We start from the raw sequence: 27,978 nt of genomic DNA, 5'->3' as shown, positions 1-27,978 counted from the left end.
CATGGCTCTCGCTTTCACAAAACCCCAGACTCACTGGGGAGAGCGCGCGATGGCGCTTCGTCTGCTTATCTAGCTATGTCACCATGGGCGAAATTAAAGCCTCTAATCCCAGCCTCTTGGACTATAAAGCGACAACACTACAACTTGGATCTTGCCCCCAAGGTTGTGTACGTCTGATAAACCCTGGCGCAATGTCATGGCAGATACTAGATACCGAATACGAACTAGGAAGTGATAAAGCAGAGTAAGGGTTCTGACCTAGGTGGAGCCCTGGGAGCGCAGAGGGAGGCGGCGGCAGCCTGCGAGGAGAGGGAACATGTGTTGTTTTATGACCTGGACATTTGCTATTTGATGAAGTGGACAGTTGCTGTCTGGTCACTGCCCAGCGAGCACACATCCTGCCTTTGGCAGCGCCGTCCGATTTCCTTGGACAAGACCCTGGCCCACTCCCGCTGGCCTGCCACGCAGCCCCAAGGGAGGAAACTGCATTTTGCTGGATGCACAGCATGACAAGAGCCTCTTCACAGCCCCAGCGGAGCATGGCTAAGCCTGGCCGAGCCAGACACCAAGGGGCAGTTCATTGGAAAGGGGGAGGAATGGGACAGGGCAATTCCCCTTCTATGATTTCCTCTCTGAGAGACACAGAAGTAGAGGGGGGCGGGGAGGTAGGGGAGGAATCCAACTTCCATGTTCTATGCAATGTACACCCAGGCCTGCCAGCTGCCCTCGCGTGAGGAAAGAGCACTTGCTGTCTTCCGATGGCAGCGTGCGAAGGCTGCGTGTGAGGATCAGTTAGCTTTTTCTGGAGGGTAAGGGAGTGAGAGCAGAGCTAGCCTGGGCAAACGAACCAGTTAGACTGACCCAACGGAGCAGAAACAGGGGGCAGACGGCCCTGAGAGTGCCAACTTCAGAAAGCGGGATGGCAAGACGGTGCCTTGGATCTCCCCTGGGTGTGGAATGAGGGCTGGAGTCAGCTTCGTCTGCTGTGATGAGAGGACTCGGGGCTCGGCTGCAGGTCCTGACCCAGCTGCCCGTCCCTGTGAGGGGATAATGTCGTGCCCGGTCGGCTGGGTGCTCTGGGGGAGCAGGGAGTGCTCCACAGCAGATAAGAGGAAGCATTGGGAAGGCGGGTCCTGAACTCCCGCCGCCCTGCTGCAGGGAGCTTGGGAAGTCTTGTCAAATCACCTGACAGCACTTGGGTTCTCACGCCATTTGAGATGCAAGGCAGAAACCCCAAGCGCCCCAGGAGGGCACTTCTTAAATCCACAAGCGTGCGTGAATCGCCTCAGCTTCGCACAGGAGGTGTGCAGCCGAACCTGGGGTGCTGCCTCTGTTCTGCTCAGAGCCCCACTGGTACCGAGGCCGCCACACCGAAGTCTCGCATGCGGGTGGCAAACAGTGGAAGACCTTGACATGGATTGAGTAAACTAATATCACCTTCTATCTTGAAACGTAAGAGCCTTTTAAGGAGAAAGTAGGCAACTATTGGGACCTTGAACTCCCCGCCAAAATACAATCTCAGAGAAACTAGCTGTCCACCGAACACTGGAGGTCAGAAGAGCTTTTTCCAATTTTGACTGCTATTGCAAAATCCTTGGGACACGTAACAGCAAGGCCTGAAGACAATTCTGAATAAAGGAGGCATTGTTGGCTTTCATTAAAATAGGATGCGAAGAATGAAGTTAGCAACAATGCCCTTTCGATCTGTACCATCTGCCTAGCACTGTTTTGAGGACTTTATCTCTTGATTCTTCCTACCATAGCAACTCCACGAGGCAGGGACCATTGTTGTCTGTGTTCTACCTGCTCAAGGTCGTGCAGCTTTGGGCATCTGAGCACAGGCAGTCTCTCCTGCTTCCCTCCTTCCTGACACAGTAGAGGCCACACTGTGTCCTGTAGGCCTTCTCTTCCTTCTCTATAACTCTTATCTTGCTGCCTAACTCTGGTTTTCAGGGCTTGAACCCCCTAACTTCTGCTCCTCTTTTATAGGATTCTTCTTAATTTTCATGCTAGCATCTCCCCTGGCTGTGCCCACTCACAGCTGCCATTCCTGTGGGCAGAACCAGAAGTTTTCCCCAACCCGGAGTTTCTTCCCAGAGACCAAAATCAACCCCTGTTTAATCCCTGCCTCTCCCCAAGAGGCCCCTCATTCCCACTGTCTTTTCAATCCTAGACTGACAAATCCAACATCTCTATTTCTATGTCCTCAAATTTAAAGTCAGACGCAATAGACCTAACACTGAGCTGAGGATCGCAGCTACCTGCGCCTCCACAAAGCTCCTGGGCCCAGCGCGCGGAGCCTGAGGTTCCCCTCTGTGCTCTATCCACAGTCCCTGGTTCATTTGCCCAACGTCCGGCTGCCAGTATTTACATCTCCTGAACTCAACCCACATAGCCAGTCGTGGGGCTGGAGAATTGGTGCCTGCCTGTCAGCTAACGACTGACAAAAGTCTAGCTGAATGATATGCATCCCCGCTGCCTTTCCTATCAGTGAGGCGGACTAAGGTACATGCCGGGATGCCTTCCAGAGCTGCCCAGCAGGCAAGAGGTCTGTACTTCACAGTATAAACACACCTTCAGCTGCCAGAATTCCTTCCTCCACCCTAGATGAGGTCGTATCACTCCCCTGCGTGTCTTCCACATCTCCCTTCCCGGGAGATAGGTGCAAATACCGAACTTGGCTGGCTAGACTTGCAGCAGCATCTTTGGCACCCATGGCTCCCTTCGACTACAGAGCCATTATGTTCTACAAATATTGTGCACAGCAAATAGCTTCCAGGTGTCCACTCTGCCATCTTCTCCACTAACCATGTAAGTCTACTGCCAGAATAATAAACCATCCGCTAACTCATCACACTTGACCTGTCCAGTCAGAGGCGGGCAAGGCAAACCTGCCATGTTCTAGTCTCTGAGTGCTCCTTATTTCGACACTTCAGTAGCTTTTACGCTAATGGTAGATAAGCTGAGCCAGGGCATGAGACATTATATAATTCTTTTTTTTTTTTTTTTTTTGCAGTTTCATCTTGTACAAAACCACCTCACACCTTAAATCCATGCTGAAATTTAACACAGCATTTAAGGTTTTGACAAAGTATAAAAACAGTTTTGCTGGTGGAAGACAGATTTAATCTTAATGAAATGAAAGAAAAACACATTAGAACTTTGCTTTCAATTATAATGTATACTGCATTAGAATTAAAAATGTATTTGTTACCAAAGATCATAGTCAGAAAGAGTTTGAAAAGTTATGTCTTAAAATATATATCATGTTCTAAGCTGAGCACTGGTGGCTCACACCTATAATCCTAGCTATTCAGAGGAGGCTGAGATCTGAGGGTTGCAGTTCAAAGCCAGTCCAGGCAGGAAAAGCCCATGAGGCTCTTATCTCCAATTCACCACAAAATTCTGGAACTGTAGCTATGGTTCGAGTAGTAGAGCACTAGACTTGAGCGCAACAGCTCAGGGACAGTGCCAAGGCTCTGAGTTCAAGCCCCAGGACTGGCATCAAATTATATATGTGTGTATGTATCATATATATTTGTATATATATCATGTGTAGTATATTTGTATATACCCATATAGATATATAATATATGTACATATCATATACCATACATAGATATGAGATATATAGATAACATTGACACATGGATATATAGAGATCATGTTCCCTTTGCCTGTTCTTATATAGCTCCTTGTCTAGGAATTCTTCCCCAGCAATTTTCCAAATAACAGTCCTCAGGATCTGAAAGACTGGTGCCCAGGTAACACTGCAGGGAACAGGGAAGAGTCCATCATACTCAACTGGGGAAGATTAAAAGCAAAACCCGGGAAAGCCCAAACATTGGGCATCAGGGTGAGTGCCAGACCTGCCTGACTAAAGGAGGGAGGGAGCTGAGCACGTAGCACTTCCCTCGCCTGCAGCAGTGCATCCCACCGCACTCCCCCAGGGCTCTGGCCCCCATGATACACAAAGGGGAGCCTGCCAAAACTAAGGCGGAAACATCATATCGGGAGAGCCAGTTCACTAGCAGCCTTGGTGAAAGGTGTTAGGTGTATTGGTAGAAATAACAGCCATGAGGGAGGTGGGGGTCAAGCCTGGGATGTCTAGATATCTAGACATGTGATTACAATGCAAGTCTACTACCTCTTCTACTTACTAGACACTACATGGTTGTAAATGGGCATGGTACAGTTGGTTTATGTAGATTCCAGGGATGGTTTTAAAAGCGCAAAGATTTTAAGACTAATTGGGGAAAAAAAAACAATTAAAGGACTTCCTATGCCTCTGACTACTACCAGCAAGTACACACACGCACACAAACGTACACATGCGCACACACGCACACACACACACACACACACACACACACACACACACGACCTTATTCAATGATAAACAAGATAAACAAGAGCTCTTAGCTGTGCATAGCCAGCAAAAACACAGAACTAAGAACTAAGGTATCATCCAAACCCAAATTTTAGCTATCTGAGAAGAGTGTGGTTCCCTCTAAGGTATGTAGGAAAAGGTGTGTTAGGAGAGTGCTGCACCAATCAGAACAGGACGCTCCCTTGCTTCACTTCCAGTCTGTGTCTGCCCCTGCCCACCATCAGCGGTACGGTGTCACCACGTCACCCATTGGCACTAGGCCAGGTCGCGGCTTAGTCCTTGGTTCCTGATGAGAATGTAAGAGGGGGTAACAATGCTCAATAGAAAATGTACTCATTACCTTACCTAACTGCAACCCCTCTGTACAGTACCTTTACAATAAAAAAATTAAAAATATAAAAAAACACAGTTCCAACCTCACAAAAATGGATAGATTAGTTATTACTTTAAAATGAGCACAGAGATCAAAGTCACAAATATAAATATTCCAGACAATGAGGAAAAAAAGCGAGTGCCCTTAATATCTGCACAGGTATAAGGGATAAAGAAGCAAAAGGTGAGGAGAAAAAGCCTAACACTTCCACTCTGGGAATAAAGTCAATGTCAATCAGCAAAACAGGCTCATCTGGAAACAGAGGTAGCAGGGTCACAGGAAGAAAGCTGTGTGAGGATTCAGCTCACTTTGCAAAGAGGGCACGGTTGGCATGTGGAGATTTTCTGCTGATGGGTTAGTTGGGTAAAATGTGTTTATATCACCTAAGACAGTTTTATTTCCACTTTGAGCCAGAAGGACAGGTTAGCACTTACTGTAAGGAGGCGCACAAATTGCACGGGTGAGTATCAATTGTAGTCTTTATCATCTAAGTTGATTCCTGGGAACCCCCCATTATTTCTTCATATATTCAGGCAAAAGAATAGACAACAGAGGGCTGGAGAAAAAGACAATTTCTGCTCCCTTTTTCTTGATGCCTCAAAAGTGGCAGAGCACAAAGCTATTCCTCAAAACGGTCCTGCTGTGACCCCCAGAGCAACTGCCACCTCAACCTTGTATTATCACTCACCAGTCAGATTTTCCCCCAGCTGCTCAGCTGGGAAGACGCAGAGGGGCTGCATGGAGAGGTCTCTGGGGCAGAGACGAACATCTTCCCAAAGGCTGGTGATCGCTGACAGCGCTGGAGAAGGCTGGCAGCTTTCCAGGGGAAGCTGCTGACAGGAAATTTTGAGAAGGGTTTGTGAAGAAGAGAAGCTAAAGAATGAATCTAAGTTGCGGCTGGCTCAGATGTCAAGATCAACCATCATGAATCAAAGAACAAGAGGAGTGTGTAAAAGAAAGCTACATCAGAACCCAGAAATGGAACTCCTGTGAAAGTCAGAGTTGCGACAGAATATTATCTCAGAGAGCTGGAGAGACGAGGGCCTTGGAATTCAGGATACCATGGTCCACCCCTTCCACTCACACAGACACGCAGCCTCCACAAAGAGGAATCTGAGCACAGAAGGGTCACATGCCCTTCTGGAAACCCAGAGGAAGGGGCTGGTGGCACAAGCCATGAATACAACCAAGACTCTAGATACAGCCATGATGAACATTAAGCCTGAAATTGTGGTGAGGCATTCTTGGTTTCTGATAAACAGTAGAGAGTTAAGATTAGGTAAGAAAGGAAGCACCTGTGAAGAAATATAAAATGGAACTGAAAAAGAAAGTTATAATTCACATGAAATGGAATGAAGATGTGGAAACTATGTACCATCCACAACTGTACAATGCGAAAGAGATGCCCACGCTCAATCCCGCCCCACCGTGCACCGGCTACACAATGCCACCCAACATCCATCAGCCAATCAGCAAGCGATGAACAGAGGTACTTCCCTTCTAACTCCACAAGACAGGTTTCATCCAGAAAAGCTTTCTCTACTTGGATAACCAGAGAAGTGAAGGACTGAGGCTCGGTTTAACCTCATTGTTAGAAGGCTGTGGTTTCATGACATCATATTAAAACAAACAAACAAACTCCATTCCAGCGGTGTATGCTGAAGTATGAAAGAGGGTCCATTTGACATGGTCTTCTTCTCTATATCCCTTAGAACACATCAAAAAAAAAGGCACTTAGCCCTGTCTGTGGAATTACAAACATAGCAGCTCTGCCTTATCTGTGGAGATAATTCCAAGATGCCCAATGTAGGCTTCCAAGCACAGAAAGCAGCAAGCTCTGTACGCCTGCCCTGCCCCTTCCTCTGCCTGTCTGCAATGATAAGCTCAACCAATTAGCTAAGCTAATAACAAACGGCAACTAATAATAAAACAGAACCATTCTGCTATAAAACAATATACTATAGCAACACTCTTACTTCAAAACTATCAATTGTTTACCTCTGGAATTTTTCATTTAATGCTTCTGGATCATGGCTGACAACAGAAAATTGAAACCAAGGAAGATGTGGAGAGGGGACTGTTTCATGTATAATCCAGAAAACACATAGTGCTACTATTGATATTTTTTAAGTCTCATATCGTTGACAAAATCATAACTATCATCTTGGTAAAATCTTACATTTTAATCTCATCTTTTTAATCACACTTTACAATGCTGACTAATGATCAAGTCCACATGATCATTTCTCTTAAAAAATACTACTTAATAAGATAGTGTTTAAATTTACTAGAAAAAAGGTTACATATTCTATATATGTTACACCTAGCATAATTTAGAGATCAGAATTTAATATTTCTGTCTGGTGACACAAAAATTAAAATTCATGAAACATTGAATTTTGTAGATAAATTATCTGTTAGGAAAGATAAGATAGGATGCTTTAAAAGAAGTAGAATGAAAGTGTACTGAAATAGAAATCAATTCACCAAATTATTTCATTTGAGTAGAAAACCAGTTTGTAAATGGAAAAACCAGCAGAAAGGTTTCTAAAGTTGATTTGTGCATGGAGCAAGAAATAGATGTTTTCCTTCTAACATCAATTCAAATACTAGACTCAAAATTTCTTTAAAAGTCATATTTTCCTACAGATCTGAAATATTTACTCTCATGTACAAAACTAATTATACAAAATTATATGCACATGGTAAGAAAACAATCTAACCAAAGTTTTTAAAATATCTTGTTTAAAAATATCTTTTTTTTGCAAAGAACATCTATGTATACTTCAAGCCTGCCATGGTATGTCTAAATTTCTTTTTTTCTTTATCTTTTTCTATTTCTCCTAAGAGTTTCATAGGGATTGGAGAGGAAAATGAAATATCATCAGAGAGCAGTTCTGATCAACAAAGATGAATAGAAGACATAGAGAAGAATGGAAGTCTTTAAACAGGAGGCTATCACTACCTTGTTTTGCTTTCGATGGCTTTAAGGGGAAAGAAAGTAAGTTTTCGGTTGTTGTTGCTTGAACAAGGATCAGGATTTTTTCTTATAAGGCTTCAAAGGGTTTTGTAGTTGAAAAGTAATGTGAGAAACAATAACTTCTGCCACTGAATGATTGTTATAAGGCTCAGCACCTTCAATAAAAAGACGCGTCTGTTCAATTTCCAGTCACATCAAATTCTCATTACTAGCAGCTAAATCCCATCTCTCCATGAGCCACACTGTATCAAAAGCAGCAGCTTTATGTATTGAGTTTTGCAACACACACTTACATCCCATATATCCCAGGTCACAAAGCAAATTTCCCCTCTATAAGCACAACAATTGGATGCCAAGCCTCAAGCAGACCAGGAGCTAGAAAGTAAGGTGACCACAGTGCCCTTGAAGATAAGAAAGAAGCCTTGTTGTTCTTTAAAAGTCAGAATTGTCCGATTCCAAGCGTTTTCATAAAACTCATTTTGTATTAAAGGGGAAAAATGGATTTCTGAAAGTTTTATTCAGATACCATGAGAAAGAAAATCACAGGCAATCAGGCTAAGAATCATTCCTTAGGTAGAAAGTCCAAAAGCTCACTTAATGTCCATGCTATTCTCTCTTTTAGAGAGAATGTCTTGCAATGCCTTGCAAATGTAAGATATTGTTATATGTCCTTCTAAGATCTAGTGAGGAAATCAAATTAAATGTCAGTGTAGTGGCCATGCAAATCAGGATAAGAAGGTTCAGACACCAACAGTGAATGCTGAGGTTCATCATGCAAGTTCTAACTCCAAGCACCCCCTGCCTTCCTAGAAAGAGGCCAATGATATGTCCGTAAGATGGCTTTGTCCTTTAAAGAAAGACCTTCTGAGCAGAGAGGAGTCCCATAAGAAAGAAGAAAGATGAATGCTACGTTACAAAGGAAATAGATCAACTGGTATGACAGAATGAAAGCAAAAAATTATCAATTTTTAAGACAACAAAGCTGAAAAAGAAAAAATACAATTCAAGGATCCAAAAACAGGGTGCTTTTTTCTTGGTGACATGCTTTTTATATTACTTGAGTCTATATTTTTCTGTGCCTGGGAATATACTTTTCAGACTTAACTAAATCCAAGTAATTAGCTGCACAGCACATCCTTATCTGTATTTCCCTCAAACAGCTGCAGTGGGTACTCCAGAATAGGCTAATTTGAAGACAAGTTAGGTGACAGAGCTGAAGAAGCAGCAGTAACATTAGGAAATGGAATGGTTTGAAGATTAAAATGAAATGATGCATATTCATAAGGTAAATTAGAACCCAGCTCATAGTTACATTACAAATGATAACTCTCAATTAACATACATTACAACCAAGGTGTAAACTGCATAAATGGTCATAATACATCCCACTACCTCTAATCAAGAAGTGGACTCTGTTTCCACATCTTTGGATTTGAGTGGTATTACAACTTCTTCGTCTAGTGGGTGGTGGCAAAAAGAATGCTGTACCAATTTTGAACATAGACCCAAAAGTATCTTCCAGATTCTCTCCAGCACCTTCTTTACTTCTCAGAACTGCCAGCTCCTTTTGAATAAGGCCCAAATCAGGGTTTCCTTCCAAATGAAGGAAAACACAGCTATTGCTTTTGCTCTATGCAGCAATCCGCCAGTCTCCACGTGTGGAATCACCTCATTCATCTGTAGCTGACCACAGATTCATGAGTGGGCACAAAGAACTGTCCAGCTGGTCCCAGGCCAAACTGCCAACCCACAGAATTATGAGCTAAACACATGATGGTTATTTCAAGCCACACAGTTCCGGGTGACTTGTTACACAACCAAAGATCATAGGTAGAATCTAACAAGCCTTATACAAACACTACTGACACAATTTGCCCATTTTTTATGGAGTATGAGTTAGGTGCTAATAAGCACACTGGCAAAGATTGGTGCGAGGAGGAGAAAGAACTCTCCAGTACACAAAGCGTAGCATGAAATCCAGAGGTGATGCATGCCACCAAGGCTTGGACAACTTAGTGAGGGATCGATATTCCAAGTCATCTATGAAGACACGTCTGTGAAGAAGCTGAAGTTAGGCAGGAGAAGCATTTCAGGTAAAAGGCATGGTAATGTTCTGAGCAAGTGAAAAGGCAGACAGATGCAAGGGTTAATAGTAGCATAAGGTGAGGTTTTCATCATGGAATGGCAAGAAATGAGACTGAAGACGTCAGTAAAATGCAGGCCAACAAAAGCTTCGGCTGTCCCTATCAGTAGCTTGGATAGAAATGTATTCATACACAGCTATCAAATAAGAAGATCCACCAAAACCATCTGGTGTTGACACTGCCAATGGAGATTTTGAGCACCTTATCACTCATTAAGGACACGTAATTCCAAAATGGCTAGATGAAGCTTAAGCAGGGCTACAGAATCTTTTAATTTTGCATATTGAATACGTAATGTTGGAGGCTCTGAGGCCTAGTCTTTGAAAAAGAGTATTATGAAACACCAATCCCACTGAGCACACCTGAGCACAGATGTTAGCATCAAAATGACGTATTCTAAAATACAAGAAAACCACAGCTTCCTGGACAGATAGCTGGCAGAATCCAAGGTTGGAGTAGGCTGAGCCTAAAACCTCTTGAACCAGAAAACAGCAGAAGTACCAAAAATGAAAAAGAAAAAGAATGGATATATTCCGAAAGACACAGGAGTGAACAGGAGCTGCCTCAGGTGAAAACTGGGAATGCTGAACAACAAAATAAACACAAATCGCAATATATCATGCCTGTAGCCAGGTACCATCACAGAGAGGTGGAGAAAGAAATAAGTAGATCCATCAATGAACAAGAGAGTTATAAAATTCCAACAATAAACAGTATTATACATTAAAACAGAAAATTACTGTTTGGCAAACAGAAGAAATTATTTCAGGCAAAAGAAAATATCCATGGGTCTGATGCAAATTAGTTAGTGGTAATGTGACATAAACAAATGTGCACATACTCTCAAACTGTTTCCCAGGGGACACCTAGGCATACACTGTCTGCAGGGGAGGTACTCAGCAGACACCACCCTCACCAGGCTGCTCAGACTTAATGTTTCCTGCCCTGGAGCAAATGGACGTCACAGCCCTTATGTTCAGGGCACCGAGCAGGTCACAACCTCCCTGTGGTTTCCTTGCCAAAGATGACAAGGAAATACAAACAGGAGGAAGCGCAAGAGCTTCACCGGCCTGGCGTGAGAGTCGCCAGGGTGCCCTCATATGTATTAAATGCACATTCCATTTGGCCTATCTCCAGTTTGCAAAGAGATTCATTTAAAGACTTTAAAAAGAAAAATTGCAGGATGAGCACTGTGTCTGGAAGAGACGAAACGTGCGGCAGGGAGAGGGGAGAAAATAAAGGGGGGGAACAGATGCTACAGGAGAGCCGGTACCTGTGAGGAACCACCACATTATTTCAGACACAAAACCATAATCATTTCAACCAGGGTAATGGCCACAGAAACGGAGACAGGACAGGGAGCAGAGGAGTAACAGGAGAAAGAATCCAAGTGGTCTGTCCATCCATTGACTGAGAAGGTGCTGGAGAAGGAGGGAAAGAAGGATCTCTGTTCACTATGCAGGTCACATAGATGTCTAGGCAGGAGACAAGTTAATGGAAGGAGAGTAATGGGAGTTACATGTTGGAGCAATACTTGGGGTATGATTGAGATATCTTAAAGAGAATGTCTAGCACACAGCAGGAAAGGTGAAATTGGAATCAGGGAGAGAAGGATTACATAGAGGAGCGATTACATTTGACAAGAAACTGAGTTTAAAGGGAATGGGTAACTTGTCCAGTGTTGCAAAAACCATTTACGGAAAAGAACAAGTGTTTAAACATAATGCTCCTAAGTTCAGATGTCTCTTGTGGCCCTCCAGAAATTCTCCAGAAATATCCTCCAGATATTTAGAGGAACTCTCCAAGGGCCTTAAAGAAAAACAGTTGTACACTTTTGCAACCTCAGTTTCTAAGTGCAAAAAAAAAGAAAAGAAAATCAGACTCGTGCAAAATTATTAGCAAGTCATCAAAACAATCAAAAGACTTAGTGAAGGGCCTTTTCATCTGAGTGCCATCTCAAAATCCGGACTGCGTTTAAAGGTATCAGGGGATTCTGACAGTGGCTGTGGTGGAAGGTCGGAGTGTAGGCAACCTCTACGACCATCTGCTCAAGTGACCTCCTTTTACAAACTGGCTATCTACACCTGCAGACGCAAGCATTCATACATGTGAAGCAGAAGGGAAAGACTCCGACGTACATAACTTAATGTCCTGGGGACCTCGTGGGAGATTTTTTTGGAGCAGTCAAGAGCTAGACTCTTCAGTCTTAATTCCCTGTATCAACTGAAAGTACTCATCTAAAGACTATCATCTTTTGAATAAATCTGAATTTATATACCATAGCACAACCTGGGTCAGCTCTTTGGATAGGCAAAGGACACTTCTTTCTACCTATGAGGGCCAAAGATAAAATAGCCTTGGCAGGAACAGAAGGCTGGGAAGGAGCTACTGATCGCTAGTGCTAACTGGCCATTCCCACAGCACCCCAGGCCTGCGGGTGAGGAGGGCTGTTCTTGAGCCTAGAATCTCCATCTCCCATCTTCCCCCTGCAGTTAGGGAAGGTGATAGAGCCAAGCAGCAGAGCTGCTCAGCCTCTTGGCAGACCAAGTACAGTGCAAGAGAAAACTCTCCATCATTTTAATGCATTGAACACACTGAATACACTCATATATTGAATGAAATCATCATGTGCACGTATACAAATGTCACAAAGTACCCCCGCCCCGCATTGTACAACTCATATAGGCTAACAAAAATTGTTTTTTTAATATTGAATGAATATATGATGAAATAAGTAAGCTTATTCCCATTAAATAACTTTTCTTATGTCTGATTCCTGCAATAACCGTGAAATAGATAACTGCATATTGGAAAAATACACATACAAAGACATATTCCTTACGTAAATGGTGTTTGTCTTAAAATTACCACAGCTGAAGTAATTACCATCTTAAATCCTTCCTAACCACAGTTCATTACATACTCTAAGGAAAGGTTTCATTATTGTTGTTTACTTATTTATGCTCCTTAAAAGGAGTGAAAAATAAACAAATCTCTAATTCAGATGCTCTCAGATCTGCTTTCTTGCAATTATAATACAAATTTACTTAAGATACTGCTTGCCTCAAACCACCCCATTTTCCCAGTAGATGTTTCATGAGGTTTGTTGGGAACAGCTGCACACTTTGGAGCTGGGCAGAAGTTCAATGAAAGGATTACAGCTTGGAGCTAACAGGGGAGAGACAGAGGGCTCAGGCTTCGCCTTTCCCCGCCACATTCTTTCCTTCTGATTGCCATTTGGTTTCCATTATTTTTGCCTCTCTGCCATGCCTTCCTTTTCTGTTTCCTATTGAATAGAATTGCAAATTATAAGGGGGGAAAAAAAGTAGTCTGATCTTACCAAAGAAGTTAGTTCTCTCAAGTCCTTCCTTTCATTTCAACTTGGTTCCCAGCTCCAGCTCCTCCCTTCCCAAGACCTGAACTTTAATTACTCAACAAGGTCCAAAGTCTGCCACAGAGACGCTTTGACTCATTTAGGAACTAGCTTGCTGGCCTTGACCTCTTCCTGTCTCTCCTCTCATGCAAAAGGAGAGAAAGAGGAAGTGGCGCTGTGGCTTAAGTGGAGAGCACTTGCTTTGAACTGAAGAGCTGAGGGACAGCGCCCAGGCCCAGAGTTCAAGCCTCACAACCAACCAAAGAGAAAAAAAAAAAAAAGGAGAGACAGGTTTATCAAAGGACAGACAGGCACGTGGGTGCATGTCTGGAACCCCAGAACTGAGGAGGCTGAGGCAGCAGGGTCATAGTCCAATTCTATCTCAAGAAAAAAAAAAACAAAAAACAAAAAACAAAAAACTGGGTGTCAATGGCTTATGCCTGTAATCATAGCTGAGGATCACAGTTCAAAACTAGCCCAGGCAGATAAATCTGTGAGACACCTATCTCCACCTAAACATCAAAAGGCCTGAAGTAGAGCTGTGGTAGAGTACTGTCCTAAGAGACAGTGCCCAACACCAGCTTAAAGACCCCAGAACCAGCACAGGGGGAAGAGGGAAAACTAAAAATTGGAACAAACACTGGTCGTCATTGCCTTTTGTTTTCATCAGTGTTTCTCCTTTTGCTTTCCTACTTCCAAAATGTTCATGAAAACTAGGAATTTCTGTTTTTCAAGAAAAATTGCCATGTTAGGCTATAGTCAAGAAATCTAATTACAACAGATGCTGGAGGGGATGTGGCCAAAAGGGAGCCTTACTGCATTGTTGGTGGGAGTGTAAACTTGTTCAACCACTTTGGAAAGCAGTATGGAGGTTCCTCAAAAGACTACACATAGAGCTCCCCAGCAATCCCACTTTTGGGTATCTACCCAAACGATCACAAACAAGGCTGTACTAAAGCTACCAGTACAACTACGTTTATTGCAGCATTATTTACCATAGCTAAGATATGGAACCAACCCAGATGCCCCTTCAATTCATCAATAGATGAATGGATCAAGAAAATGTGGTATATATACACAATGGAATTCTATGCCTCCATCAGAAAGAATGACATCACCCCATTTGTTAGGAAATGGAAAGACTTGGAAAAAATTATATTAAGTGAAGTAAGCCAGACTCAAAGAAACATAGGTCCCATGGTTTCCCTTATTTGCAATAACTAGTATATGTCTAGGACAAGCAGAAGAGATCAAAAGCTATGTACATAGGACCATATAACCTGGTGCTAAGCGAAATGAACCCCAAGATAGGGGCACAGAGGTTTTATCTTTGCTGCTGTTCTTCTTAATGTACTTATAACGTACTATGTGATTTTTTTGTTTCTTTTGTATGTTCTTCCCCCATGGTATAACCCCTGTTTTCACTGTATTTGATTCTGGTGCCCTGCATCTTTTTTTTTTTTTTTTTTTTTGTCTGTCATGGGTCTTGAACTCTGGGCTTGGGTGCTATCCCTCAGCTCTTCAGCTCAAGGCGAGCACTCTACCTCTTGAGCTACAGCACCACTTCTCTGCACCTTGAATATACATTTTTTTTCTAATTTAGGGAGGGGAAGGGAAATAACAAAATGCTGAAATAAGGATACAGGATGACCCATTGTAACAGTGAGATGTACAAGACACTGTTGAAAATGAACTTTACAACTTAACGGGGTTGGGGGTAGGAAGGAAGGAATTGAGGAAGAAAGGGATGGTAGAGGAAATATAAAGGAGGGTGTAACAACGCTTGATAGGAAATGGACTCATTACCTTACTATGTAACAGTAACCCCTTTGTACAGTATCTTTACAATAAAAAATACATATTTTTTAAAAATTGCCATTTTAGAAAAACCAGTTGTGGTAGCTTCAGCTTGTGATTCTAGCTACTTAGAAGGGATGTGGATTGGAAAATTGCTAGTATGGTTCCCCAAAAAACCACTTCTAGACTTGTCAAAAGCAATGGCATGGCACTTTGCAGGTGACAAGGGCTAGTACCTGCAGGAGGAGTGCAGTCTAGCAGCCCAGCCCAGCCTTAAGTGAGACCTTACCTTGAAAGGTGACCAGTAGAACAAGGGCTGGGGACATGGCTCAGGCAGTAGGGGTCCTGCTTAGTGAACATGAGCCCTGAATTTGATCCCAAGTACCAGTGAGGCCTAAGACTCCAATACATGGTACTGGCAAGGAAAATAAGTTTTTGACAACTTTTCTTTAAAAGTCTGGTGTCTTTCTCATCACCAATAAGGTTGGTACAGAAAGAACACATTAATAATCCTGTTAGATCAACGCAGATATATTTAACAGCTACTGAAGATTCTATTTCTTGATAAAATGTACTTTAGTATCTAAGTCAGAACCACTCAGGATTGAACTAGAATTGCTTCTCAGTTGGAAAAGAGATACTTTTTAACTTCTCAGTAGGTAATAATCCAGTGGTTCAGAGGAGAGACTTTATAGGCATGAAGGGAAATGAATATGATCATCGCAAGGCTTACTAATACTGATAGGTCAGAAGACTTGATCTTTCTACACCTAACAATTTTATTTGTGCAAGAATTTTAAAATGAACTAGATGTTGTGATACTTGCTTAAAGGTTTTAGATAAATAAGAGATGATTAGTCGATTATTTAAGTAGCCCATTTGATTTTTTTGTATAAAAGCATGAATGAAGAAAACTGCATACATATAATCATATTCTGTCTATCTGCCTTACAAATTCTAGATGGTTATTAAATAGCGGGAAGGAAAGGGAAAACTACCTAATGTTCTTCATTTCAATTTTGACATATTTGGAAAAGGTAAAGGCTAGTCCTCACCACTGCTTCCTCAATTCCACAGCCTCCTAGAATGGACCATGTCAGCTTCTCAGCAACATCACTCATTTCCAAGACAGCAGAACCATTTTCCAGATGAAAACCTGTTTGGAAAAAGATTTTCCTTATATGGCCCAATAAACCATCTGCCATATCTAGGTTTTAAAATATGTACCAAACAACAAAATGAAAGGAATAAAAATTTAGGGGAATAATATCAATAAAAGATTATATCATTAGGGACAGATACAGGAAAAGAACAGCCAAGAAATGGCAAAAATCCATACCAAATGCAAATGAGCACAGGATTTTTTTGTGGCTAAAAAGAACATCCCCTCAGTTTAAATATACTCCACTCCACGAAGAAGTGGTCTACTTACTTGTGTTTATTAGCACTCACATAGTGCTATGTGCCAGTTCTGTTCAAAACACTTTGTAGCAATTAAGTCGCTGCATTTGCATAACATGAGCTGCAGAGGTAGACACTGTTCCAGATGGGAAGAATTGAACAAAGAAGCTTGTGTTCAAATCCAGGCACTCTGACACAAGATTTTCACCCCAAAAACACACTATTAAGGCACTTTGTGATTGGCTCCTTCCTCACATATAATCATAAAAATTTCTGTAAGGTTCTGGTAACTCATAAAATTGGGTGTATATTCTACAACTGAATTCCATGTCCAAGTCATTACTAACATCCAAATTCATACTTTGATTTTCATTGCATATATATACTTCCCTTCCTGGAGAGCTCTCATATGAAAGATGAACCATGCTTTCATTCTTCAGTGATTACAAAATATACAGTGATTAGACCTGTTTATATAGATAGATAGATAGATAGATATATGTGTGTGTATATATATATGTGTGTGTATATATATATAAAATAGACACACACACACACACACACACACACACACACACACACAACAGATGTCACCTCTCCTATAAATTTCCTATCTGTAGCAAGTGCATAGGTAATAAAATAAAATTCAACATGGTATTGCCTCCCTTACTTCTTGAAAACATGCTTCACTGTTTTGGCTTTTAGTACCAAGGCAGGAGAATCAGTAAGAATCCTTCCCCTTGCCCTGGAAAATTTATAGAAATTTGGGAATGAATAATAAAATCAAGGGGAAAAAAAGCCTTGCCTCTTGCTAGAGAAGGCAATATGTATAGAATAAATCATAACATTCCTCAGTACTTCTTGTATTTTCTTCTTCTATTTCTTATCAGATAATCAGATACTGATTTTCAGTGATGTTAATAATATCTTCTCTCGCTAACAATGACATTGCAGGGCATCGCCTGCTCCTTCAATCACTGAATGCCCATTTGCAAATTAACCTACAACAGCCATTATATTTGTTCCTGTAGCCACTGAACATTTTCAATACACTAGAAAAAAGTAACATTTCATTGCAACCTTTCATGAGGAAGTAATAACTCTAATATTATTAAAAGTGTTAGTTTTAGGGGTAAAGATCCTATGAAAACTAAAAGTTGAGTAACTGAAGATAATTTTTAGCTCTCAGTTTTCATTTGAGCTGTTATGTTTACTTTTTACCCCACCACCCAAGTCACCTAAGCAATATATTTAAAACTTTACAGTTGTATACATTTAAGGTACATACTGTGATTTTTTGGTAGGTATATTCTTAGTCATATAATTACTACAGTCAAACAGATTAAAGTCTATTAGGTTTACTTATGTGAAAGAAGTACACTAATTCATGATTATAGACAATGATAAATGAGTAAGAATCTGTTGTTTCATTTATTAAAAATCTCTATTCTTGTCATCTCTATAAATTTCTGCATAAATAACATAATTACTTTGCTGTAAAAATAATTCAAATAAATATAGTTTTACATCTATCTACAGATAAAAAATACTGGCACAATCAATAAAAAAGTATGTTTTATTAACAGCTAGAGTTAGGCAAAATGATACCCCGAGGATTTTGATACAGGAATGCCGAAGAGCTAATAAGAATCGGATTATTCCAAAAGTAAAGACAGTACCTATTGAAGGCAGAAAGAATCATTACTCCAAGGCCGTACTGGGTTGCACAAGAGAACCTGCCTCAAAAAACAATCTTAAAAAAATAACCCCTTACTGTCATGGTGAGCACTTGAAATACCAGCTCCTGGAGATGCAATGGGAAAAAGGGCAAAAGTATCATATCTTACCTTTTAAAGAAAAGGTAACAATGTTGAAAGGGATGACATCCATCTAGATGCATTACAGTCATAAACTGCTTTGTTAAGTGTCAACTCCTTTGTATAATTACTTAAAGATTTTTTTAAGCTATAGGTAAGAGGAGCAAGGACAAGGCTCATGTTAGAGTGCTTGCCTAGCACAAAGGAAAAATCCAGGATGTAATTTCAAATGCAAGGAGAAAGTATTTTTCAGTTGGCTATTCGTGTAATCCCAGAGTTTGTAAAGTACCTTTATATATGTTGTTTTACTTAATTGTCTTTCAAAACTGATAGAGAATGTGGTACCGTCTTAGTGTTCAATACGGCTTAAGTGATGCTCCAATAAATTAAAGTGACAAGATGACACACTTCACACTCTCATCAAAACTATCTAGCTCTTGGACTTGTGCTTTCATTAAAATTAAGTATCTTAATACAACATGCAAGGCAAAAAGAAAGTCAGGATCCCCCAGTTCTATTCCAGCTGTTAAGGTAACTCTCCCACGGTAGCAAGAGGTTGAGCTCTTGTGTCCTGCAACCCCAACCTGGAATACTTTATGCTCTGATTCCTGGTCTAAGATCCCTCATCTTTTACATGCTGAAGGTCCAAGTCAAATCACACTCTCCCTCCAGGCCTTCCCAAATGGATTCACCCCAGCCATGCCTTTCATCCTTCAGAATTCTGCGCAGTTCTTACCATCTCCCACAGGGACACTGCATGTGAGCCCTCCTGACATTAAATGTTGTCTCTGCCAGTAGTCACTCACAGCCTTTCTGTGGCTGGAGAGAATTTCTCAAGGCAGAGAGGGAGAAGATCCCCTGAGATTCCTTGCTGTCTTGTCAAGTTCTGTGCTGCTGTCACTGGAGACAGAAAGTTGCATATTTATCAACAGAATCCTTTTCAAGGCTCTCAGAATTCTGCCCAAATATCCTCTTATCAATAAAAGGCTTTCCTAATGCTTCTAGTCCCAATTTACCAGGTTTTCCCCTTATCCCCAGAATAACTGGTGTATGCTACTTACGTAGCACTTGAAGACACCTTGCTACTAAACTTTTTGTTTGTTTATCCAACAGTCTCTTGCCTCCAGCTGCAGTTTCCTGGACCTCAGGCAAGAACAGTCATTGTGGTTCACCATGGTACTGCCTCCAGACAGGCATGTTTCCTGACTTGTTTGCTATTAGCTAGAGGAATGAATGTATGGATGGATTGATGGATAGCTACATGGATGAATGGATGATGGACAAATGGATGGGTGGATGGATGGAGAGATGGATGGACAGACAGAATATTGGTTAGTAGAAACCTGAACATAGTTTCACTAAATAACATTTAGACAGCATTGAGAGCCTCAAGCTCTCCAATGTAGCCCCCAATAATTATTAATTCAGATGCAACTTTCAACTGTTATCAGTATCAAAAGAAGAGAAATATACCATGGGTTGTTGGTCCTGTGCTTTGGCTCCCATTTGACCCACAGTGTAGTGAAATCATGAGAAGAGGCAAACACAAGGGGAGAAACAGAACAAAAAGGAAAAAAAAAAAGACAAGAGTTATACACTCAGCCTTATTGCAACAAACACCTGAAATAATCTACCTAAAAAAGACAAGAGTTATATACTCAGCCTTATTGCAACAAACACCTGAAATCATCTACCTAAAAAAGAAGGAAGGTTTTTTGTGGGGCCTTTTGGTTCAGTTTAGAGGTTTGAGTCCCTGGTTGGTCCCTTTCTTCAGGACCTGTGAGGCAGCTGCTTGTCCCAATGGTGGCCAAGAAGTAAGCTAAGAGGAAGAGGCGGGGCCTTAGAATGCTCTTCAATGATCCACCCAAATATCTAACCTCCTCCCACCAGTTGTAACCTCTTAAAGGCTCCGCTAACTCCCCATAGTTCCAGAGGTGGGTAACCATGCCTGTTACACATGGGTTTCTGAGAGGCATTTTTCTAAACTATAGCAAAGAATACCCACCCAAAGAGAAAATCAAAACAAGCCCTTTAGAGGATATTTAAAGTCTAAGGTAAGTTGGCACTTGACTAAGATTAATTCACTGAACTAATGTATTCTATCCACCGCTACTTTTTCCACAAACTTGATTCTATTTCTAATATAATTTTACTGTAAATAGTAATTAATAACAATAATAACAACACTGCTGAGCCCTGAATTCCCCATCCATAAGATAGAATAGCCAGAATAGGAAAATCAGGGAGCCTATACCAGTATGAGAAGGTGAGTATAAAATGCTGAGCACAGAGAAGGCATATTGTAATAACATAACAAATATTACTCTCACTAGATGCTCTTGCTTGTCTCAATCTTATACATATTACACACACACACACACACACACACACACACACACACACACACACACATCTCCTGAAATGTTGACATGGAACCTGAACCAGTACAAATGGGATACAGTCATTTGAATGAAGCTTATGACAACCACACTACAGCCTCATACCCTTGACCCCAAGAACAGTTTGATCATCTGCCTCGTTATTCATAATCATTCAAGCACTCTATGCAAGACTATATATTATTTGTACCTAAGATAGCAAGATCTTGCCTGTGCCCTGTCATTGATGTCACCAACATAAAATGTAGTAAGGGCAGTAGTGAAATGCCTTCCAACAAGCCAGGCTATCCCAACAGCCTCCACGCTACACACTGCATTTCTACGCAGTAACTCATTTGTTAAGAAAATATTTATTGAATTTCTCATATGTAACAAGCATTTGCTTATTGTTGGGTGGTACTAGTAAATAATGAAAAGAAAAAACTACAAAACTCCCTGATCTAGTAGAATTATATTCTTGTGGAGTAATCAATGATTCAGAATTGTAAACAACAAAAATATTTATTCCATAGAAATGTCATCTATTAAGCCCAAAGTACAAGCTTCTCTTGCATTTGAAGAGATGCTTTTATGCAAAATTATCTTCCCTTGACATTATGCAAACTATCCGGTAAGAACTTAAGTGTGGCTTTCTACAGGGTTGTCCATTGTTTTCCTTCACTTGCTTGTCTTCACTGGAGAGTCTCCAAATGAGAACAATATGTCAAAAACATAAGATGACAGAAAGCTTTGACAAAGAAGGTGATAATTATAGATCATTATAACAAAGTAGAAATGCTAAAGCTTTAAAGGAAATCCATTTAGTCATATATTGAAGAAGAGAATGGCACCAAAGTCACTTTTAGGGCCATTCAACCCGTCTCTCATCTCCCTCCCTGCCCCTCCGCCCCCCTCCGCTTCCTCTCTCCGTCTGGTGTCTTAACAGAGACACTAAACACTCATAGCTTGTGGTCACTATCAAGGGGTGGCGTGACAACCTGCCACATCATCCCTCCACACCCACTGCAGAGGAAATAAATCCAAGTTCAGAATTTTAGGCTTACACATATGGAGTAATTTAACCATAACAGAATTAGCTGTGAAATCTCCCAATCCCCAATTCAAGCGTTGATAGAATGTGCTATATTTTCTGCTGCAAGGGGCAGGCTTCTTGTAAGCATTGTATTTAAAAATATATAAGGAAACTGGCAGATGAATACAAATGTGTGAGCTTAGTAGTACACATCAAAACTACAGATGAAAAAGTAGTACATGATTTGCAGATAAGAAAATATTTAATATTCTATTCAATTCCATGTAGCCACTGATTTCTCAGACAATACTCTTTTACTCATGCTCTACTTGTAATCTATCTATCCATACCAAGTTATGGTTACAATTCACAATGATGTGACCACTGCTTTTACTCTTTAACAATTCATGCCAAATCCGTCTCAGTAACATATCATCTGTCACTTTCTTCAATTGCTGGTATCTCTATGTGTCCAAGGTTTTTCTTAGAAGGATATTATTCAAACTGAATTGCGATCCCCCACTAATGGTCTCATTTTAATTAGCAACCTCCTTTAAAGTCTTATCTGCAAATACAGTCACATTCGGTGACACCAGAGGTGATTAACTCAACATGAATTTTACAGTGAGAGGGTACACTGGGGTACACTTATGAGTGGGCCGTGTTTGTCTACAAACTTTTTAAAGTAATTATTCTACCTTAGCAATGCTCTTTCAGAGGAAACTTTAGCTCTCAGAGAGAAATCATAGTCCCTTCAACTTTAAATTACTAGAAAATTTGTGTCTTATTGTAACCAAACTATAAACATGCTCTATGACCTAAGTCAACACACACACACACATCCTTACACACTACAATTGTGCTACATCCATTGTATTAGACATTCTATTAAATAGCTGCCTTCATTCATTTAAAAAATTAGCTGATGTTTTGTAGGTCGGGAACTTTTCTATACAACTACTTGATAATAATAAAAAAAATTAAATAGTTTATCACCTACAGCAAAGTCTACACGGCCCAGGGAAGTAGGAAAAGGAATGGATATTCAACTAACCAAGTAAATACAAGTAACATTCACAGGTGAATCCCACCTGGTAACTGAGGTGACAGAGACCGTTGCATCCAACCCACATCACGGAAGGTACTCTATTGGTTTTGTTTCTTTGGAATCCCAATATGCACAAGGAACAAACTCGCACTCCCAACGCCGGACCGACTTTTCTGTGTTTGAAGACCTGGAGGTTGACCTCAGAAGACACTGAGGAGGTGAAATGAAAAGAAACCAGCTGTCCAGTAGTTGACAACTGCAAGCATTAGTCAGGATAGCACTGTGGCTAATAAAGTAGTTCAGACACATTCACAGGTTAGAGTGAATGAGATGTGTGGGTTCAGTTCCTACCACTGCAGTCTCCAACTGTGTTACCTAATACTCTACAAGCAATAAGGGCTTATCAAATTGTAGGTCAGTACAAGGATTTTGTGAGTCAAACAATATAAGAAGCTTAGTTTCTGGCAATCATTTGTGCTCAGCAAATATTAGTAACCTGAACATGAAACAGGAACATAAGACTTTTTTTCCCTTTTTTTCTGCTACTTTCTATATTAAGCAACCATCTGAAGAGATAATTCTAATGGAAATTTTTTCTTGATTAAGGATCTCCAATTAGGAGGTGCAGTTAATTTGGGGAAGACTGAGAGTTAAAAGATTTCATAGCTATGATAGCTCTGGTGAAAATTCAGGTGCTAATTCAACACCTGAAACAGAACCCAGTGTGAGTCATGAAGAATGGACTTGCACTGTCTACTTACGCTCCAGCAGCAAAAGAAGACAGAAACAGGTATGGAGCACAAAATTTCATTAGAAGAATATCAACTTGTTACTTTCATCTCCCTCCAAAAAAATGTCTGAAATATTTTGAAGTATTTAAGAAAACTTGGATCTGTTCCACTATGCAGTAGAGAGTTAAGCCCCAGAGGAAAAAGGAAAGGGAGGAGAGAATGGGTAGAAGGGAGAGGGGAAGGGAAAGGAAGGGAGAATGAGCGATACTAAATAAATTGGGTCAAGATCATTTAATTCATCTCTGGCACAATTTTAGTTTCTGCAGAAGATTACAGAGTGCAGCTTCGTGCTTCATCAGTCCTGATACACACATTGCTATTTGGAAGTTTATGTTATTATACAGAGTCTAGCCAAAGTTCAAGACATCTCCTAATTATACAATATGTTTAGGATTTATCCTCAGATCAAAAAAAATTCAGGACTCTTCTGTTGCTTCATCACTGTGAAATCTGTGAAAGAAATCTATCTGAAATAACTTTGGACCATGCACTTGAAGGAACGGAAAAATGGTATGGCCTGTGATTATTTCAGTTCTAAAGAACAGGACGAAAGAAAAGAGAGCAGAGAAAAATCCATCAGGTTTGGGAAAAATATAGTTCTGCTTCACTCTTTAAAGAAAGTATATGAAATCTGGGAGGACAAAAATCAGGACGTATTTTATATCCCTCAAATAACTTTAGGGACTTTTCCCAAGTTCAGCTCTGTGTAATGAAAAGCACTCAAGTATTTCTACATAGGAGCTATCTCTCAGATCCAGCTTTCCTAGTGCTATTGGAAATCAAGGACAAGCAAACAGACTACCCCACTTACTGTCAGATTAATAGGTTATTGATTGATATGTTATCTTTCAAAGAATCATCAAGGTCAATAGGCTGCAATTCTCCATAAGCCTTAGCTTACTAAGAAATACATAGAGGCTCCAGTCCTACCAGAGCAATTATTTCTGGAAATTCATCTACCTTCTTTCCTGATGAGAAAAACTGCCTAAAGATAAACTGTTACAAGTATTCTACTATGGCAGGTCCATTACAGGTGCAGTGTTCTTTATATGGGAATATTCCAGAGTCTTATTGTCACAAACAGATCTGGAATTTGTAGGGGTGGGGGTTGAGGTCCTAGATGTTAGGCACAAATAACTAGATAATGGCTGCCATGAGAAACTCTTTGTCTTCTGCAATTATATTGAAATGAGAGAATATTAATCGTGCTCAGGGGCGGGGAACCTGTGAGAGGAGAGCTGCGACCACAGTTCCGTGTGGAAATGTGCGTGTGTAAACTGCCCACGAGGCACTGCTTCCCAGACGCCCTTCGCCTGCTGCCGCCACTGTGCTCTCCCGCAAAAGCCCTGGTGGTCTTGAGCTCCTTCTCCACTCAGGTCCCTAATTTCTGCCAAAACATCCTCATCGCGGAGGAAAGGAAATCAGGCTGCTCGCAGGTGGAGAAATGGCAGATGTTACCAAATTATAAATTAATTTTTAAAGACCTGGGACTGGACCTAGAATGCATTACTTCATACTTATTAAAGCTGTCAAGCAAACCCATGAAGACAGACAAGAAGGGGAAGAAGTGAACGCATTTTCATTTGATCTGCCCAGGTTTGTACTCAACTGGGAGGAACGAACCCCAACTAACCAAGAGACCACAGAACTTTTCAGTAATTTGCTCAAGCAATAATTTCCCATGGATATGGGAGGCACTGGGCAGGAAAAAATGCAAATTGAAATTTATGTCGAGTGGAGTTAGGCAACGTAGGAAAAGGGCACTGGTAATTATTACCAGCAGCTTAATTAATGTATAAGGAATGTAGTATAAGTTCCGAGGAGAAAGGATCCTCTGCAAACTCCTTTTAATAGCAAATGTGGTGTGTATGAAGTCACACCTCATAAAATGGACACAGCCAGGCTAACTGAAAAGAGGGATGATACAGCTTCCCCCCAAACATGTCTCTCCATACATGTTCAATAAAACCAAAATGATTAAAATAAGGACATAAAAATAAGCACATATGTTATGCCCATGCCCACAACACATTACGTATTCAGCCTCTTGCTTGCCTCACAGTTTGTTGCTGCTGCAATTCCTTATGGCCAAAGATGATTATTTATTTGGGGTTTCACACACACAATACAGAAAATAACTTAGTAGAATTGAGTCCCCGTTTGTTTCTGATTTATCAGCTATATGACCTTAAGGAAATCTGAACTTCTCCAAGCCCTATCTTATCATGAAAAATGGATTATAAGACAACTATGCCTCTTACTTGTAAGCATCAAATAAAATATGTGTCTCTTCAGTATTACTAGCTTTGCCAGATTTTTACTCTGAATGAGGTCATATTTACTTCTAGGCTATGATTACCAAGACTTTGAGAGCTTCTCTGCCTAGGCAACAAATTAGTCCTGCTGAGTTTCCCGCTGCTCAGACCTACTAAGGAAAGGGAGTCCGACTTCCACCTCTGCCAAGGGAAGCTGTTCACAACATGCCCTTATCCCACTGAGTCAAGCTAGCTTGTGAAGCAGCTAATCATCAAGGGCCAGGCAGAGCTAGATTCCTCAAAGAGCCATGGAAACAGCCTTTGTCCCAACTCTGTGATAGACGCTCCCTCCACCTTAGCCCTGAGCTCCTCAGCACTCACCACACAGTCTCCCAAAGAGAAGCATTCTCTGGAACCTTCCCTCGTTTTCCGTAAGAGATCAAGTCAGTCCAGGGACCCCCCATGGAGAAGCAGGATCTTTCTGTCCCTTCCATCCATCTTTCTTTTCCCATCTCCTCACCTCAAACCAAATATCTATGAAGATTTCCAGACACAGTATCCTGAGCAAATGACATGGGTGCAAACATAGAAGAATGGTATCTGAAAGGTGGGTAGGATATACGGACAGCACACAAGGCCCCACTCAACCAATCGAGGTATTTAATGGTGTGCGGTATAAATGTACTGGTACCCAACATGTAGTTCACTTAACTAGATTATTGAAAAAATGGGTTCATACAGGATAAACAGGAAATAATATTAGCTTTCAAAAATCCACTCATTTAGATAACCTATTCTTCCTTCAAACAGGAATTCAGAAGGGTCGTGTGGCCCTCTCCTTCTCTTTTGTGGTTGTGTCATTTGAGAGTAAATAATTCTATGGCTCAATCTCAACATGGGAACGCATCTCGTGTGGGGATGAAAGCCTCCTTTCACCTCACAGCCCATCCTAGCACTGCACTGAGTTTATTTATTTTATTTTCCTTACAATGATTTTAAGCTATATTTTATTTCAGTCTTAGATAATCATAAAAATTGCTAAAATAGTTAACAGTGTGCCATGTAACCCTGTATCCAGTTTCTATTATGACTAATATCCTACATTAATTAATAGGACATAGTTTACATATTTTAGGATCAATGGAGCAGTACTGTCGCATTAGTATTATCTGACATTCAGACTTAAGATTTCTTTAGTGTCTTCCCACATAGTATGTTTGATTTCATTTAGATATCTTGGGCAAGTCTTGCCTGTAGCGATTTCTTTCCCAGTTTTTGAGGACATGTTTGGAGAAGACCGATCAGTTGTTTTGCAGAATGCCTCTCAACTGAGATTCTTCTAACGTGTTCTCGTGATTAAACTGGGATTCAGACGAAGTCCACAGAGACGGGTGTCATCTTCTCCACATGACCTCAGGGCAGACGTATTGTCAGTACAACTTATCACTGCTGGCATTGACCTTGATTATAAGGATGAGGCACTTTCCATCAACTTTTCTTTCCATAAAGTCCCTTGTCCTGCCCCCTTTCCATACTCTGTGCAGAAGGACGGCACTGTGTGAAGACCGTGTTCAATTAATGGGGTCATGTGCTCTATATCCTACGACGCAGAGTAGCTTCATAATTATTTGGGATTTTTTTTGGAATGGAGATTTATTTATACCCCTCAATTTACTTATTCATTGAATCATTTAGTTGCATTTGAATGGACTCAAGATATTCAACGTTAAACTATGAGGTATAAGCCAATACTGCTTATTTTCCTGCTCAAAGTGTCCCAGCTCTAGCCAATGAGAGCTGGTTTTCAGTTGACTTCTGTGTCACGTGCCCTGCACTGTGCGGGTATGGAGTTGGGAACGGGAGGAGGCACAAAGGAAGAGAATCATCGTTTGTCATTCCTCATACTTTCTGGCAGCACAAGATGATTTCCAGAGCATTTTGTATAGTCATTGTCCTATCCTCAGACTTCTATCTGCATTAGTGAAGAATGATAACAGAAACCAAGATTTGTTTGCTTGCTTTCTCATGAATCCTATCTAGGACACCTGGGGCGGGGGAGTTGTCAAGTGGTCAGACACATCTTGGAAGACAGTCTTCCTTCCTTGTGGAATGCCTTCATTCAGAGCAGTGTCTGTCTGTCCATAGAAACCCACTGTAGACTGAGAACACAGCTATGCTTCCTTAGTTTAACACCTACA

The 27,978-nt window shown here is 41.0% G+C and overlaps 1 protein-coding gene across 7 annotated transcripts in view; it reads right to left on the bottom strand.

Annotated features, from left to right (window-relative positions):
- The window catches only part of Inpp4b (inositol polyphosphate-4-phosphatase type II B), a 429,128-nt gene that overhangs the window by 344,220 nt on the left and 56,930 nt on the right, over positions 1–27,978 (bottom strand). For 5 of the 7 annotated variants that reach the window (XM_042701675.1, XM_042701678.1, XM_042701679.1 and 2 more), the window contains exon 1: positions 13,228–13,304. The exons of 1 other annotated variant lie outside the window; for it this stretch is intronic. The gene's annotated coding sequence lies outside the window, so the exon portion shown is untranslated. Of the gene's footprint in view, positions 1–13,227; positions 13,305–26,300; positions 26,397–27,978 lie in introns of those variants that run through there. One more of the 7 variants, XM_042701676.1, reaches the window with a different exon arrangement.

Source organism: Dipodomys spectabilis, unplaced genomic scaffold (genome assembly GCF_019054845.1).
Source record: "Dipodomys spectabilis isolate Male_0828 unplaced genomic scaffold, ASM1905484v1 ptg000297l, whole genome shotgun sequence".
Lineage (NCBI taxonomy): Eukaryota > Metazoa > Chordata > Mammalia > Rodentia > Heteromyidae > Dipodomys > Dipodomys spectabilis.
Note: the sequence above shows the minus strand (reverse complement) of the source record. Positions and strands in the feature narration are given on the sequence as shown.